This window comes from Prionailurus bengalensis, chromosome B2 (genome assembly GCF_016509475.1).
Source record: "Prionailurus bengalensis isolate Pbe53 chromosome B2, Fcat_Pben_1.1_paternal_pri, whole genome shotgun sequence".
Lineage (NCBI taxonomy): Eukaryota > Metazoa > Chordata > Mammalia > Carnivora > Felidae > Prionailurus > Prionailurus bengalensis.
The window spans coordinates 113,814,180-113,830,206 of record NC_057349.1 but is presented as its reverse complement, the minus strand read 5'-3'; the positions used below and the strand labels follow the sequence as shown (position 1 = coordinate 113,830,206).

The following is a 16,027-nucleotide window of genomic DNA, read 5'->3' as shown; positions in this document are numbered from 1 at the left end:
AAGTTTACAAAAAATGGCTGGAACAAAAATCACAAAGTGTGAATGAAGGGTATTAATTTTGAGGGTGTTTTTTTCCCTCTGTAATTCCCATTTAAGTGGTAACATTGCATCTCTATAGAAAGAATAAATTAATAAAATGGAAAAAGTAATCCACTTGAAACTTTTTATCAAAACTAGTCAAGTAGTTTATGTTTTAACATTTGACTTAAGCTAGGTTTTTAGTATTATGAGACTAGAAATGACAATAACAAAATTGTCTTATTCAATATTGAAAATTAATTTTTAGTATGGTCATATACTTAAAGTTGATCTGTGAGCACATCTGTGTTTGAGCAAGAACAAAAGAGGAAGCAGAAGTGTGGTACATACCCCCTTTCCTTAATACACATACCCCATCACATCTATTCCTTTGAAGAGAACTCTGATACGTGATGACACCAAAATGTACATTGAGGTAGAAAATGCTACCTGTATTGGGGCTACAATGTGCCCAGCTAAAAATCAAGGAATGTATAATAACTGGAAACCTTTGACACAGAAGGTTTTAGTGAGAGCCAATATAATTTGAAATTAGAAGGGGTTTTGAAGTCAAATAAACTAGAATCTGAGTACAGGTCTATCTTAGCTTTGAGACCTTAAACAAGTGGCTTACTCTCTCTAACCATGATTTATACTATCTGAAAAGGGGGAAATACCTAATATTATGACTAGAGTATACATTTGTCCATATAATATATAACTGTATAGTATAGTTTTGGCTGCCTTCCTATTTTGGCAGGAAATTATTGTTGTGAGTGTTATAAAGCTGTCATCACACTATGTGACACATGTTTCTATTTCCATCAAGCGCTCCTATTATAATTTGTTATTATGTTCTGCAAGTTATCTTCTGACCAAAAATTAATCATTCAATTCTATGATTAGTTCAATTATCATACACCAAACATAAAGATGTAGTTTTTGTGTTTTTTGTTTTTAAGTAGACTCTGCACCCAATGAGATGCTTGAACTCAGGACCCTGAGATTAAGAGTCACATGCTCTACTGACTGAGCCAGATAGGAGCCCCCATAAAGATGTATTTAAAAAAAAATTTTTTTTGCATTTGACTACAAGCGGGTAATGAAAACAGTATCCTTGTAATATCCTCCAAAACCCAAGCTTCTATTCTTTCTACCCATCTACCTCTGTACATAAATTTCTAATGAAACATTAGGGAACATGTAAAGAAACTAAAAAGCAGCAGCAAGTACAAGAGAAGTAATAGATATCTGAAGTAGATCCTCAAAAACACCAGATAAAAAAATAATGGACGATAGAATATAAAATAAATACGTTTAATTTTTTTCAATTAGAAACTAAATCATTACAAAAAATTAAGCCAGCCATATTTTTCAAAAATAATATGGACGATTAATAAATTTAAAGAGTATTATTTCAAATTAAATGATTCATTATACAAGGGATTAGAAACAGTAAAATAGGAAAGTAGTGACTTGTAAATTGAGGAAATTACAAAGTGATGGAAAATATGAAAGAGAATTTTTTAAATAAGGAGGAAAAAAAATTGGAGTTCAGGAGGAAAGCATAGACAGAATGGAAGAAAAGAAATATTCAACAAATAATGGCTAGTATTTTCCAGAACTGAATTTTTTTACTTTCAAGCAACATTATGCATCTCAAGCAGGATAAACAAAATAAAATCCGTGCCTTGAAACAAGTTAGAAAAATTCCTGGATACCACTGACAAAGGAAATATGTTACATGCATCTAGAGATTCACCACAGCCTTCAAAAGATGAAAAACAAACTGAGGATATAAGTAACTATAGTTTGTTAGAGAAGTCAAAAGATAATGGAATAACAACTTCAAACTACTTAAGCTAATTAGACTTAACATATAATTTTATACCTAAACTATCTTTCCAAAATGAGGGCAATATACAAGACATTTTCAAACAAACAAAAAAATGATCGTTACCCTCAATAGTTTTTACAGAGACAATGTCTAAAGCATGCCTTTCAGGAAAAAAAGAAATTCAAAACAGAAAAAAGAAATTGGATGATTACACAAGTGAGTAAATCTAAGCAAACACTGATTCAGTAAGATAATAATAATATTCAATTTGGGAGAATTTGAGGGAAGTTAAATCCTCAACAATGGTGACATGTGAGGTAGGAAGAAGAATGATCAGAATGAAAATAGTGTGACGGTCTTCTATTTGGGGGAAGGAAAGTAAAAATATATTAAGTATGTATATAAAATATTAAAGGATTAAAAAAGGAATAGAAGATACAACTTCCACCCAAAAAAAAAAAAAAAAAAGCAGAGAATCTGGGAGGCAGGAGTCAAGATGCGGAACAGCATGGAAGCTTTTCGTGTGTCTCGCATCCATGAAATACAGCCAGACCAACCCTAACCATCCTACACACCTAGAAAACTGATTGGAGGATTAACACAACAATCTGCACAACCTGAACCACAGAATAATTCAGCAGGTATGCAGCGCAGAGAACTGAACTTGGGGAGCAAGAAGCCGCAAAAGGTAGGGAACTGCTTTTGCAGGCAGAGAGAGGACAGAGACTAGGGTGGGGGGGAACATATAGGAAAAGCACCCCTCCCCAAAAGCAGCTGGAGAGAAAGTGGAAAATTGGAAACAGCCACAGGGACTAAAGTAAAAAGGGAGAAAGGAGAAAGGAGAGGGTTTAAATTCCATTAAGACTATAACAAGGGGAGCACAAAGGCTGCAACTCCGCAGCTCCATACCTGGCGGTGCTCTGGTGGGAAGAGCGAATCCCCAGGAACAGAGTGGAGTCAGGGAGGTTCTTGGGCCACATGGGGAAAAGCAGTTCCACTCCTGTAAGGACATTTGGTAGAGACTGTTGAAGCCACCTGGTCCCAGCAGACCCCGGAAGGCAGCCACATTCACTGGTTCCAGGGCAAGGTCATTAAGGGTGAAGCCTGGTGCCAGATGTGTGTTGTGATTTTCCATAATCCCTGAAATGCTGTGGCTACACTGTCTCGTGAACATTTTCTGGGACAGGCTGGCACCTGGCTGCAGTCTCAGGGCACCAGGAACAACAGGGTCCAGTGGGTGTTCCTGGGTGCAGCCGATATTCAGCCATTGCTCATTCGGCCATTGCTCAGTGAGACCCTCCCACAGAGGGGTGGAACAGGTCACAGCCGCAGTCCATCAGAAATTAGGGGCCGGGAAAAACAGCCGCATCTGAGACAAAACTTGTGAGAGAGGTACTGCCTAGGGCCTGGTCACGGAGACTGAAAAAGCAGGGAGTAGACAAGAGCTGAAGACAGAGGACAGTTGCGCAATTGCTGATCCGGGAGAACAGACTGGGTAGCTGGGTGGCACCATTTTCACAGCTCCCGCGCATGCGCATACACACCTACAAGTTCCGCAACAATCCACCCCAGAGGGCTAGCAGTGCCGTCTAGTGGAGAGAGAGCTGTTACACCAAGCCCTGCCCAACTGGGCCAACTTCGCTTTTCAAGAACACAAGTTTCACCGTGGGTTTAATTTATGGACTATAAAGAGATACATAGACTGACTTATAGGGGAAAACAAAGCAATTTCAGTCCTACTTCAATCTGTTAGCAGGTTCATCTATTCAGTTTTCTTTCTTTTTTTTCTTTTCTTTTTTCTTTTTTTTCTTTCACAATTCTTTTTCTTGAACACAAAAAGAAAAAATTCATTTTTATTTTCAACTTTTATTAAACATATCTTTCTTTAATTTTTATTACTCTATTTTTTACTTTTGTGTAAATTTTTTTCAAATTCTACTTTACTTCCATCATTTTATTTCAGTCTACTTCAGTGTATTCACCTTTTCAAATTTTCAAACAATTTCCTTTTTTTATTTTCTTTTTCTTTCTTCTTTTTTGCTGTTTTGCATTTTTCTTTTTCTTGAATGCAGAAAGAGAAAAATTTCATTTTTACTTTAAATTTCATTAAAATTTTTCTTATTTGTTTTCATTACTATATTTTTTGCTTTTATGTAAATTTTTTCAAATTCTATTTTACTTCCAACATTTTATTTTAGTCTACTTCAGTGTATTCACCTTTCAAATTTTCAAACGATTTCTTTTTCTTTTTTTTCTTTTATTATCTTTTTTCTCTTCTTCATTTGTTTTCTTTTTTCTTAAATACAGAAAATGAAAAAATTCATATTTATTTTTAATTTTTATTAAAAACATGTTTCTTTAAATTTTTTCTACTATATTTTTATTTTGTGTATATTTTTTCAAATTCTATTTTACCCCCACCAATTCATTTTAGTCTACTTCAGTGTATTCATTTTTTTCAAATTCTCAAATGATTTCTTTTTTTTCTCCCCCCCACCTTTTTTTTTTTCCGAATCTGTCAAACCAGTTTCAACACCAAGACCAAAACACACCTGGGATCTAGCATCATTTATTCGATTTGTGTGTGTGTGTGTGTGTGTGTGTGTGCATGAGTGTGTGTGTGTTTAATTTTTAATTTTAATATTTCTTAATTTCAATTTTTTTATTTCAATTTTTCTACCTCATTAATACCTTTTCTCCCTTCAAAATGACAAAACGAAGAAATTCACCCCAAAAGAAAGAGCACAAAGAAATGACAGCCAGGGATTTGACCAACACAGATACAAGCAAGATGTTGGAACCAGAATTTATAATCATGATAATAATAACACTAGCTGGAGTCAAAAATAGATTAGAATCCCTTCCTGCAGAGATAAAAGAAGTAAAAAATAGCCAGAATGAAATTAAAAATGCTATAACTGAGCTGCAATCACAGATGGATGCAGCAGCAAGAAGGATGGATGAGGCAGAACAGAGAATCAGTGATATAGAGGACAAACTTAAAGAGAATAACGAAGCAGGAAAGAGAGGGAGATGAAGGCAAAAGAGCATGATTTCAGAATTAGAGAAATCAGTGACTCATTAAAAAGGAACAACATCAGAATCATAGGGGTCCCAGAAGAGGAAGAGAGAGAAATAGGGGTAGAAGGGTTATGTGAGCAAATCATAGCAGAAAACTTTCCTAACCTGGGGAAAGACACAGACATCAAAACCCAGGAAGCACAGAGGACTCTCATTAGATTCAACAAAAACCTCCCATTAACAAGGCATATCATAGTCAAATTCACCAAATACTCAGGCAAGGAGAGAATCATGAAAGCAGCAAGGGAAAAAAAAGTCCCCAACCTTTTGGGGAAGACAGGGAAGACAGATCAGGTTTGCAGCAGACCTATCCACAGAAACTTGGCAGGCCAGATAGGAGTGGTGGGATATATTCAATGTGCTGAATCAGAATAATATGCAGCCAAGAATTCTTTATCCAGCAAGGCTGTCATTCAAAATAGAAGGAGAGATAAAAACTTTCCCAGACAAACAAAAATTAAAGGAGTTTGTGACCACTAAACCACCCTGCAAGAAATTTTAAGGGGGACTTTCTGAGGGGAGAAAAGATGAAAAAATATATATATACATAAATACCAAAAGCAACAGAAGATTAGAAAGGACAAGAGAACACCACCAGAAACTCCCAACCCTACAAGCATCATAATGGCAATAAATTCATATTTTTCAGTACTCACTCTAAATGTCAATGGACTCAATGCTCCAATCAAAAGACATAGGGTAACAGAATGGATAAGAAAACAAGATCCATCTATATGCTGTTTACAAGAGACCCACTTGAAACCTAAAGACATCTTCAGATTGAAAGTAAGGGGATGGAGAACCATCTATCAGGCTAATGTCAACCAAAGAAAGCCAGAGTAGCCATACTTATATCAGACAATCTAGACTTTAAAATAAAGACTGTATCAAGAGATGCAGAAGGGCATTATATCATAATCAAGGTGTCTATCCACCAAGAAGACCTAACAATTGTAAACATTTATGCACCAAATGTGAGAGCACCCAAATATAAAATCAATTAATCACAAACATAAAGAAACTCATCGATAGTAATACCATATTAGTAGGAAACTTCAACACCCCACTCACAACAATGGACACATCATCTAATCAAAAACTCAACAAGGAAACAATGGCTTTGAATGACACACTGGACCAGAGGGGCTTAACAGATATATTCAGAACATTTCATCCTAAAGCAGCAGAATATACATTCTTCGCCAGCGCACATAGAACGTTCTCCAGAATAGACCATATACTGGGACACAAATCAGCCCTAAGTAAGTACAAAAAGATCAAGATCATACCATGCATATTTTCAGACCACAACGCTATGAAACTCGAAATCAACCACAAGAAAAAATTTGGAAAGGTAACAAATACTTGGAGACAGAAGAACATCCTACTAAAGAATGAATGGGCCAATGAAGCAGTTAAAGAGGAAATTAAAAAGTATATGGAAGTCAATGAAAATGATAACACCACAACCCAAAACCTCTGGGATGCAGCAAAGGTGGTCATAAAAGGAAAGTATATAGCAATCCAGGCCTTCCTAAAGAAGGAAGAAAGATCTCAGATACACAACCTAACCTTACACCTTAAGGAGATGGAAAAAGAACAGCAAATAAAACCCAAAACCAGCAGAAGACCGGAAATAATAAAGATTGGAGCAGAAATCAATGCTATCGAAATCAAAAAAACAGTAGAACAGATCAATGAAACCAGAAGCTTGTTCTTTGAAAGAATTAACAAAATTGATAAACCACTAGCCAGTTTGATCAAGAAGAAAAAGGAAAGGACCCAAATAAATAAAATCAATAATGAAAGAGGAGAGATCACAACCAACACAACAGAACTAAAAACAATGATAAGAGAATATTATGAGCAATTATATGCCAATAAAATGGCCAATCTGGAAGAAATGGACAAATTCCTAGAAACATATACACTACCAAAACTGAAACAGGAAGAAAGAGAAAATTTGAACAGACCCATAACAGTAAGGAAATTGAATAGTAATCAAAAATCTGCCAAAAACCAAAAGTCCATGGCCAGATGGCTTTCCAGGGGAATTCTACCAAACATTTAAGGAATAGTTAACACACATTCTCTTGAAGGTGTTCCAAAAAATAGAAACGGAAGGAAAACTTCCAAACTCTTTCTATGAAGCCAGCATTACCTTGATTCCAAAACCAGACAGAGACCCCACTAAAAAGGAGAACTATAGACCAATTTCCCTGATGAACATGGATGCAAAAATCCTCAATAAGATATTAGCCAACTGAATCCAACAATACATTAAAAAAAATTATTCACTACGACCAGGCAGGATTTATACCTGGGATGCAGGGCTGGTTCAATATCTGCAAAAACAATTAATGTAATTCATCACATCAATAAAAGAAAGGACAAGAACCATATGATCCTCTCAATAGATGCAGAGAAAGCATTTGACAAAATACAGCATCCTTTCTTGATAAAAACCCCCAAGAAAGTAGGGATAGAAGGAGCATACTTCTATCATAAAAGATCATAAAAGCTATATATGAATGACCCAAAGCTAATATCATCCTCAATGGGGTAAAACTGAGAGCTTTCCCTGTAAGGTCAGGAACAAGACAGGGATGTCCACTCTTGCCACTCTTATTCAACATAGTATTGGAAGTCTTAGCTTCTGAAATCAGACAACCAAAGAAATAAAAGGCATCCAAATCGGCCAGGAGGAAGTCACACTTTCACTCTTCATAGATGACAGGATACTCTATATGGAAAACCCAAAAGATTCCACCAAAAAACTGCTAGAACTGATTCATGAATTCAGCAAAGTTGCAGGATATAAAATCAGTGCACAGAAATCGGTTGCATTCCTATACACCAACAATGATGTGACAGAAAGAGAAATCAAGGAATTGACCCCATTTACGGTTGCACAAAAACCATAAAATACCTGAAATAAATCTAACCAAAGAGGTGAAAAATCTATACACTGAAAACTTATAGAAAGCTTACGAAAAAAATTGAAGACACCAAAAAAATGTAAAAAGATTCAATGCTCCTGGATAGGAAGAAATATTGTTAAAATGTCGATACCACCCAAAGCAATCTACATATTCAATGCAATCCCTATCAAAGTAACACCAGCATTCTTTACAGAGCTAGAACAAATAATCCTAAAATTTGTATGGAACCAGAAAAGACCCAAATAGCCGAAGCAATCTTAAAAAAGAAAACCAAAGCAGGAGGCATCACAATCCCAGACTTCAAGCTATACTGCAAAGCTGTAATCATCAAGACAGTATGGTACTGGCACAAGAACAGACACTCAGACCAATGGAACAGAATAGAGAACCCAGAAATGGACCCACAAACGTATGGCCAACTAATCTTTGACAAAGCAGAGAATATCCAATGGAATAAACACCGTCTCTTCAGCAAGTGGTGCTGGGAAAACTGGACAGCAACATGCAGAAGTATGAACCTGGACCACTTTCTTACACCATACACAAAAATAAACTCAAAATGGATGAAAGACCTAAACATAAGACAGAAAGCCATCAAAATCCCTGAGGAGAAAGCAGGCAAAAACCTCTTTGATCTTGGCTACAGCAACGTTTTTACTCAAGATGTCTCTGGAGGCAAGGGAAACAAAAGCAAAAATGAACTACTGGGACCTCATCAAAATAAAAAGTTTCTGCACAGCAAAGGAAACAATCAGCAAAACTAAAAGGCAACCAACAGAATGGGAGAAGATTGCAAACGACATATAAGGTAAAGGGTTAGTATCCAAAATCTATAAAGAACTTATCAAACTCAACACCCAAAAAAACAAATAATCCAGTGAAGAAATGAGCAAAAGACATGAATTGACACTTCTCCAAAGAAGACATCCAGATGGCCAACAGACACATGAAAAAATGCTCCACATCACTCATCATCAGGTAAATACAAATCAAAACCATAATGAGATATCACCTTACACCTGTCAGAATGGCTAACATTAACAACTCAGGCAACAACAGATATTGGCGAGGATGTGGAGAAAGAGGATCTCTTTTGCATTGTTGGTGGGAATGCAAGCTGGTGCAGCCACTCTGGAAAACAGTATGGAGGCTCCTCAAAAAATTAAAAATAGAACTACCCTATGACCTAGAAATTGCACTACTAGGCATTTATCCACGGGATACAGGTGTGCCGATTCAAAGGGACACATGTACCCCCATGTTTATAGCAGCACTATCAACAATAGCCAAAGTATGGAAAGAGCACAAATGTCCATAGATGGATGAATGGGTAAAGAAAATGAGGTATATGTATACACACGCACACACACACACACACACACACACACAATGGAGTATTACCCAGCAATCAAAAAGAATGAAATCTTGCCATTTGCATCTATGTGGATGGAACTGGAGGGTATTATGCTAAATGAAATGAGTCAGTCAGAGAAAGACAAAAATCATATGACTTTACTCATATGAGGACTTTAAGACACAAAACAGATGAACATAAGGGAAAGGAAACAAAAATAATATAAAAACAGGGAGGGGGACAAAACAGAAGAGACTCATAAATATGGAAAACAAACTGAGGGTTGCTGGAGGGGTTGTGGGAGGGGGGATATACTAAATGGATAAGGGGCATTAAGAATCTACTCCTGAAATCATTGTTTCACTATACGCTAACTAATTTGGATGTAAATTTTAAAAAATAAAAAATAAAATTAAAATAAATAAATAAATAAACCTTTAAAAAAAAGCAGAATAGCCAAAGCCAGAAGGTTTAAACATAGCATTATTATCCAAAAGTATATGAGATAATAGAAAAAAACTTTGAAGGAGAATCAAAATAACAGTATTCTTAAAATGATTAAATGCATAAAAACTAAAGAGAAGATTACTAAACTGGAAAATAAATCTAAGAAATTATCTACATTGTGGAGCAGAGATATAAAATTATAGAAATTATTACCCCAAAACCAAGAGTACACTTTACACATTGCATGTTAGCCAATTTGACAATAAAGTATATTTTAAAAATTATAGAAATTATTTAAGAGAAGGTGAGATGTTGAGGATACAATGAGAATGTCCAACATAAAGATGAGTTCCACATCAAGGGAACAGAGAGAAACAGACAGGGAATACATTTTTAAATGGCCTAGAATTTTCCAGAGTTGACAGAAGACACAAAATCTCAGATTCCTAAGGAACAAGCAGGAAAAAAAAGAATTAATATACAACAAATGCACTGTAGTGAAACTGCAGAAAAACTTCGAAAAGGGTAGATCCTAAGAGGAGCAAGATGAAGGGGGAAAGTTCCTCAACTTCTTTTATGAAGACAGTATACTTTTAACATAAAAACTAGATAAGGACAATAAAAGAAAGAAAAATATAAGAAGCTCTTACTTCTGAACTAGATAGAAAATTCTAAAAAAAAACTCTTAGCAAAAGAAATCAGCAATATATGAAGAAATACATTTATCTCAGGAATGTACAGATGATTAACTTTGTAACAGCTACTGTCCTGAGCACCCTCTGAAGGCCCACACATGAGTTATGTCTTTCACAGTGTCAGCTTTATTCAGTCATAAAGCAAGGGTAATGTAATTATAAAGCAGGCTCAGGATTCCAAACTCCGTGACATTTCACCACGTGATTAACTTGGCTTCTTACAAAGGCACATAAAGCTGAACACAAGACAAGTCACACAACAAACAAGATAACACAGCGGGTAGGAAGCTAAGGAACGAAACGTGGTGAGGTCAGTCTGGTGGGCGCACATTTGAGATAAGTCCTCAGTCCAGTCCAAGTCAGCTCTCGGCACTTACTGCTTGTTATGATCAAGTAGTGAAGGATCTCAGTTCTGTTCAGAGATCAATCAGGCAGAGCCTTTGGCGGCAGCTGCCTTTTGAAGTGGTCAGACATAGAGGGGTCAGTGTCTAAGGAATCTGACAGTTTGCTGCAAAAATCCTCTCTTTTTAAAGGGACTTAATCAGTCGTGGGCCCCTACAGCCCTCCTCTGCTCCTGCTTGTTATCAGTTCTGGGGTATGGTCAGCTGCTGCTGGCCTTGGCGATATCTAGTAGCTGCAGTCCCCTCAAGTGCTTGAGTCATTGCTTGACACAGGCCCCTGCTTGACATGAGTGACTCCATCTTGCTCTCTACAGCTACTAATGTAAATTCACCACACTGACACTAAAGGAGAAAAAATCATATGAATATTTCAACGGAAGTGAAACAATTTTGATAAAATTCATTACACATGTTTAACTTAATAAGACTACTATAAACTAGGAATAGAAGGAAACTTCCCTTCCTGATGAATGTTATCTATCAAAACCCACTGCCGATAACAAAGTCACTTTTGAAACACGATAAGAAATTCCTTGTAATTCAGAAACGAACATTTCTAGTCAGCATTACATTGGAAGATCTTTCCAGTAATGTAAGGTAAAAGTTATAAAAAATAGAGAGTGGAAGAAGCACTTGGAAATGAAGAAAGAAAACTGTCACTATTTGTAAAAAAAAAAAAAAATTGTGAGAATCTGCAGATAATTTCAGTGAGTAAAGGACATTAGCAAGTTTTTCTAACATGAGCTCAGTATATAAAATCAATAGTGGTCAATACACTTGAGCAACAAACAGAAAAATGTACTTCAAAAAAGGTATCATCTACAATGGTAACAAGACTCATAAATTTCCTGAGAATAAATCAAAGAGGTATGATATTTACAGAGAATACAGTAAAATATTATTCAAAAGCATAAAAAAGTCTTAAATAAATGCTATCACATGTTTATGAATAGCAATCATAAATAAAAATAATCTCTAAAATTAATGCAGTTAACAACCCACAGGATTTTTAGGGAAACTAACAAACAAATCCAAAAATTTATATGGAAAAGTAAAGGGACAGGATAGATAGAAACTGGGACAGAAAATAAACATATGAAAATATGCTTAAAACCACCACAGAAATGTAAATTTAAGTAATAATGATATATAATTTCAGAATCATCAGATTGACATAGGTATTAGGTCAGATGATAACAAATTTTTGTAAGATATGAGGAAAGGCAAATCATTTATACATTCCTGGACAGATTGTAAAAAAGCCAAACAATATGCACATACTCTACTAAACAGAAATTATTCTGGGTTCCTGCACTTGACAATTTTCACATATATACACAAAGAAATACATACAAGGATGGTCACTAAGCACGCTAGCAACAGCAAAACTTTGGAAAAATACAAGTACCTCCCAATAACTGGCTTACTCATGCAGTGGAATAATGTATACAGCTGTTACAATTACTGAAGCAAACCTACATGTAATAATATGGATAAATCTTAACATTCTGTTGGATAAAAACAGAAGCTATAGAAACTTACATATAGTATGATTAACACTAACATAAAAATGTTCAAATGTAAAGCAGCAGTACAGTTTTACATATATAATAACTATGTATAGCACATACCGGAATGGCACATACCAACTTCAGGGGACTGGCTGCCTCTGGAAATGGAGGGAAGGATAAGTGATGCAGCTTTAGCTGTTCCTGTTTTCTTAAAACTTCAAAAAAGATACTCATGAAGATTGAAACAGGTGTGACAAAATATGAAAAGCTATTTTATATCAGTGGTGAGGACATATTTTGTATGTTGAAAATTTTAAAATATTCATACCTGTGCATAAAGCTGGATGTACATAAATTTTTATTGCAGCATTGATTGTAATTTTAAAAAAAGAATTAGAATCAATTGAATATCCATAAATAGAGAAATGAGTAAGTAAATTATGGTACATCACACATAGGAATGCTATTAATAGTGTAAACCTATATGAATGTGTATTTGATTGATTGCATCGATGGCTCCAATTCTTTACTCTTCCCATCAGTCAGGGCATTCTGCCCCATTCTTTTACTCTGGGCTCAACTACAGCACTTGCATTGGCCAAAGGAATGTTCTCAAATGTGACACAATCAGAAGTGAGAAAAATTCTTGTTCACTGTACTTGCTCTCTTGCTCCTTATAAGAACCATGAGAACACACAGAAGCTACTTTGCTGAAGAAATTTAAGGAGCAGCAGGAGGAGAACTGAGTCATCACTGTGCTGACCATCCTGCACCAACGGCCCCCTCAGAGCCTCCAACTGACTAGAGATAGACATCTGAAACAGTTCTGCGTAGATCAGATCAATAAAAGTGCCCAGTTGATCACAGAGCTGTGAGACAAAAATTAGTTTTCAGTCTTTTCACCAAAGCAGTAAATTATAAGGAAAATTCTTTTTTTTTTTTATTTTTTAATGTTTATTTATTTTTGAGAGAGACAGAGACAGAGACAGAACACAAGCTGGGGAAGAGGCAGAGAGAGGGAGACACAAAATCTGAAGCAGGCTCCAGGCTCTGAGCTGTCAGCACAGAGCCCCACGCAGGGCTGAGAGATCGTGAGAGATCGAACTGAGAGATCATGACCTGAGCCGAAGTTGGATGCTTAACTGACTAATCCACCCAGGCTCCCCATATTACAAGGAAAATTCTGATTGGAAAATGACTGTAATAGAATGTTTACAATGTCATTTTTGTACTCAGAATTTTCCCTGATAATCGATCCTTTTGATAGAAGAGTAGAAATAGCATTCTTCGCCATTACTTCCCCTTAAATGTCTCTTTCCCTAACTGGCTCTAAAGAGAATTGAGTATGTGCACAGCATATAATTAAAATTTGTATCTAGAAATTTACATTTGCTCATAGTTTAGAGTTAGAAAGCCTCAGCTTACATCAGAAACAAATTTCTGTAAGGACCATTTGCTTCCAAAATATAATATTTTAACAAGCAGTTAAAGATAATTATTAACAGGGTTTTTAAATGAGTCTGAAAACAGTCTCGTCACATTAAAAATGTAAATAGATTTTACAATTGTAGAATCATAAAATTGGAAGAATCCATGAGAGATTTCTGACACCTAGTACTTAAGTTAAAATTTTAAATTAGCATTCATTTTAGGATATAAGTTAATATATGTACCTCTATCTATGCTATTTTATTAAGATACTGTGCTAGCCAGAGTAGAGTCATGATTTGTTTGCCAAACTTTTGCAAAACAGGTACTTTCTCAGCAAACAAATAGCAGACATGTTTTTCTGTTTAGGTAAATGTTAATAATCACAGCTGGTTTGGTAATTCAGTTATTCGGCAAAGACATTGTAAACTACTTGAAAAGAAACCATCTGGTTTGCAGTTGTAAAACTGAAACCAATTAAAACATTTAAGTGGCATTTTGTTTTTCATTTTAATCTGTAAAAATATATTTTCCAAGTTCTAATTAGTGGTTGATTTTTCTCTATTGCTTTTATAGTATGAATCTGACTCTCAAATAATTTTTAAGTTCGACAAAGGTGTTCCTATCATTGATATTGTATTGGGACACCAGATAAATTAAATGATGAAGAACATAAAATGTACAGGCACACAGACACAAACAATATAGTACACAGAATTCCTATGTACCAAACGTGATAAAATAAAACAAAAAGTCTAACACTTCACAAGAATTGTTTGGTTAGGTATGGCCTAAGAAGCTGATAATTTAGTTTAAGGGACTATGTCTGCTTAAAAAAAGAGAAAGAAAAATCTAGCAAGCAAGTGAGCAAGAAACAAAAAGAAAAAACATAACTCAAAGATTATAATCAGATAAACTTTTCTCCCCCCCACCCACTCTCCTTTCAAAATTTATTCAGTGATATGAGCTCTTCCCTTTTTGTCTCTGGAATAAAACACTGGTAGCCTCCTAACTGTTCTTCTCACTTATAGATAATAAAAAGCACAATGATCACTCTGGGTTTCAAAGCCTGCATTTGGTACTTAGAATGTCTAGTCTCATGTAATAGTCAAAGTATCCAACTTTGCTCAAAATTAGAGCTACATCCAGTCCCCAAAGTATATAGACCTGTTGTAAGAAGTCAATAAAGTGGTGAAAGTTACTCATTTTGTATCTTTTTCTCTTCTTCTTAGGCCTTCAATCCTACACCTCTACCTTGCTAATTGTGATTATTGAAGCTTCCCTCTAGAGACAATATGCGAGGACAGACAAGGGATGGGCGGGAGCAAGAAAATTCGTAATTGATCACCATTGTCTTAAGTTGCTTACTATCTTTCAAGAGCTGGCAGATTTTTAAAGCAAACAGTTTCTCTTCTGGGGCACTTTTGCATTTGTTTGGAATGCCCTACCCTACCATCCTCCCTTTTGAGATGGTCTCTGTTCTGCAGTTCTCCTGACTAGGATAAACATACTTTTCTGTGGTTGCTTACTCCTCTGCCATAATGAGTTTGGTGATTCACCTTCTCCTTTTGAAGCCTGTTTGTCCTCTTGGGGACCTGCTTGTATGCTATCTAATAAATATCTATGTCAAATCTCTCGACCATATACGATGAGCACAAAACACTTAGGTATCCTTTTTCCCCCACACACCAGGTATAGCAGGACAATCCCAAGAGAGGAGCTAACACTCCTGTTGTAGCAAGCCCTTGTATTCTACGTTTCTGTGCCTCCTTAACTGCAGGGCCATAGCTCAGTCTCTGAGTAATCCTGCTAGAAATCCTCTCGACTTCACATGAAGAGGGAAATCTTAATTTTTGTCAAAAAAAAAAATCATCTTCACTAATCTCCACCCCTCTCTGCTCTCTTTGTTATTTATATTCCCAATGAGAGTTAAGGGATTTTTAGAGTCAAGAAGACCATTTACAGAGCTTTCCTTTGAAAATTTTCATCTTGGTCTGGCATCTCACTTTAGAATTTCATAGCCCATTACATTCTAATATTTTAATTAAAACTTCACTTTAACATCTGGCCTCAATAGTGGGTTTTTTTTTTCATAATAATCTTAAGTTAGAGCAAATAGTTAAATGCTGTACAGACAAAATATTTCCACGTTTAAATTAATAGTAGCATTACAAATATTTGACACTGGATATAAATCTTTTTTTCCCCATAATCTCTGATGTTACAGAATGAGGCATAAAAGGTTAATGAAATAAAAATGATTGGGTTCTCTTTGTTGTGGCTATTGCCATTGTTGGCCTGGCACCTCCATCA

General features: G+C 35.7%; 1 long non-coding RNA gene across 1 annotated transcript; it reads left to right on the top strand.

Moving 5' to 3' along the window:
• The first annotated feature begins 10,488 nt into the window (after positions 1-10,488).
• On the top strand, positions 10,489-13,154 carry LOC122489960. The gene is made up of 2 exons (XR_006299054.1): positions 10,489-10,684; positions 12,968-13,154. It is a non-coding gene; the product is annotated as an uncharacterized LOC122489960 (long non-coding RNA).
• The last annotated feature ends 2,873 nt before the right edge of the window (positions 13,155-16,027 follow it).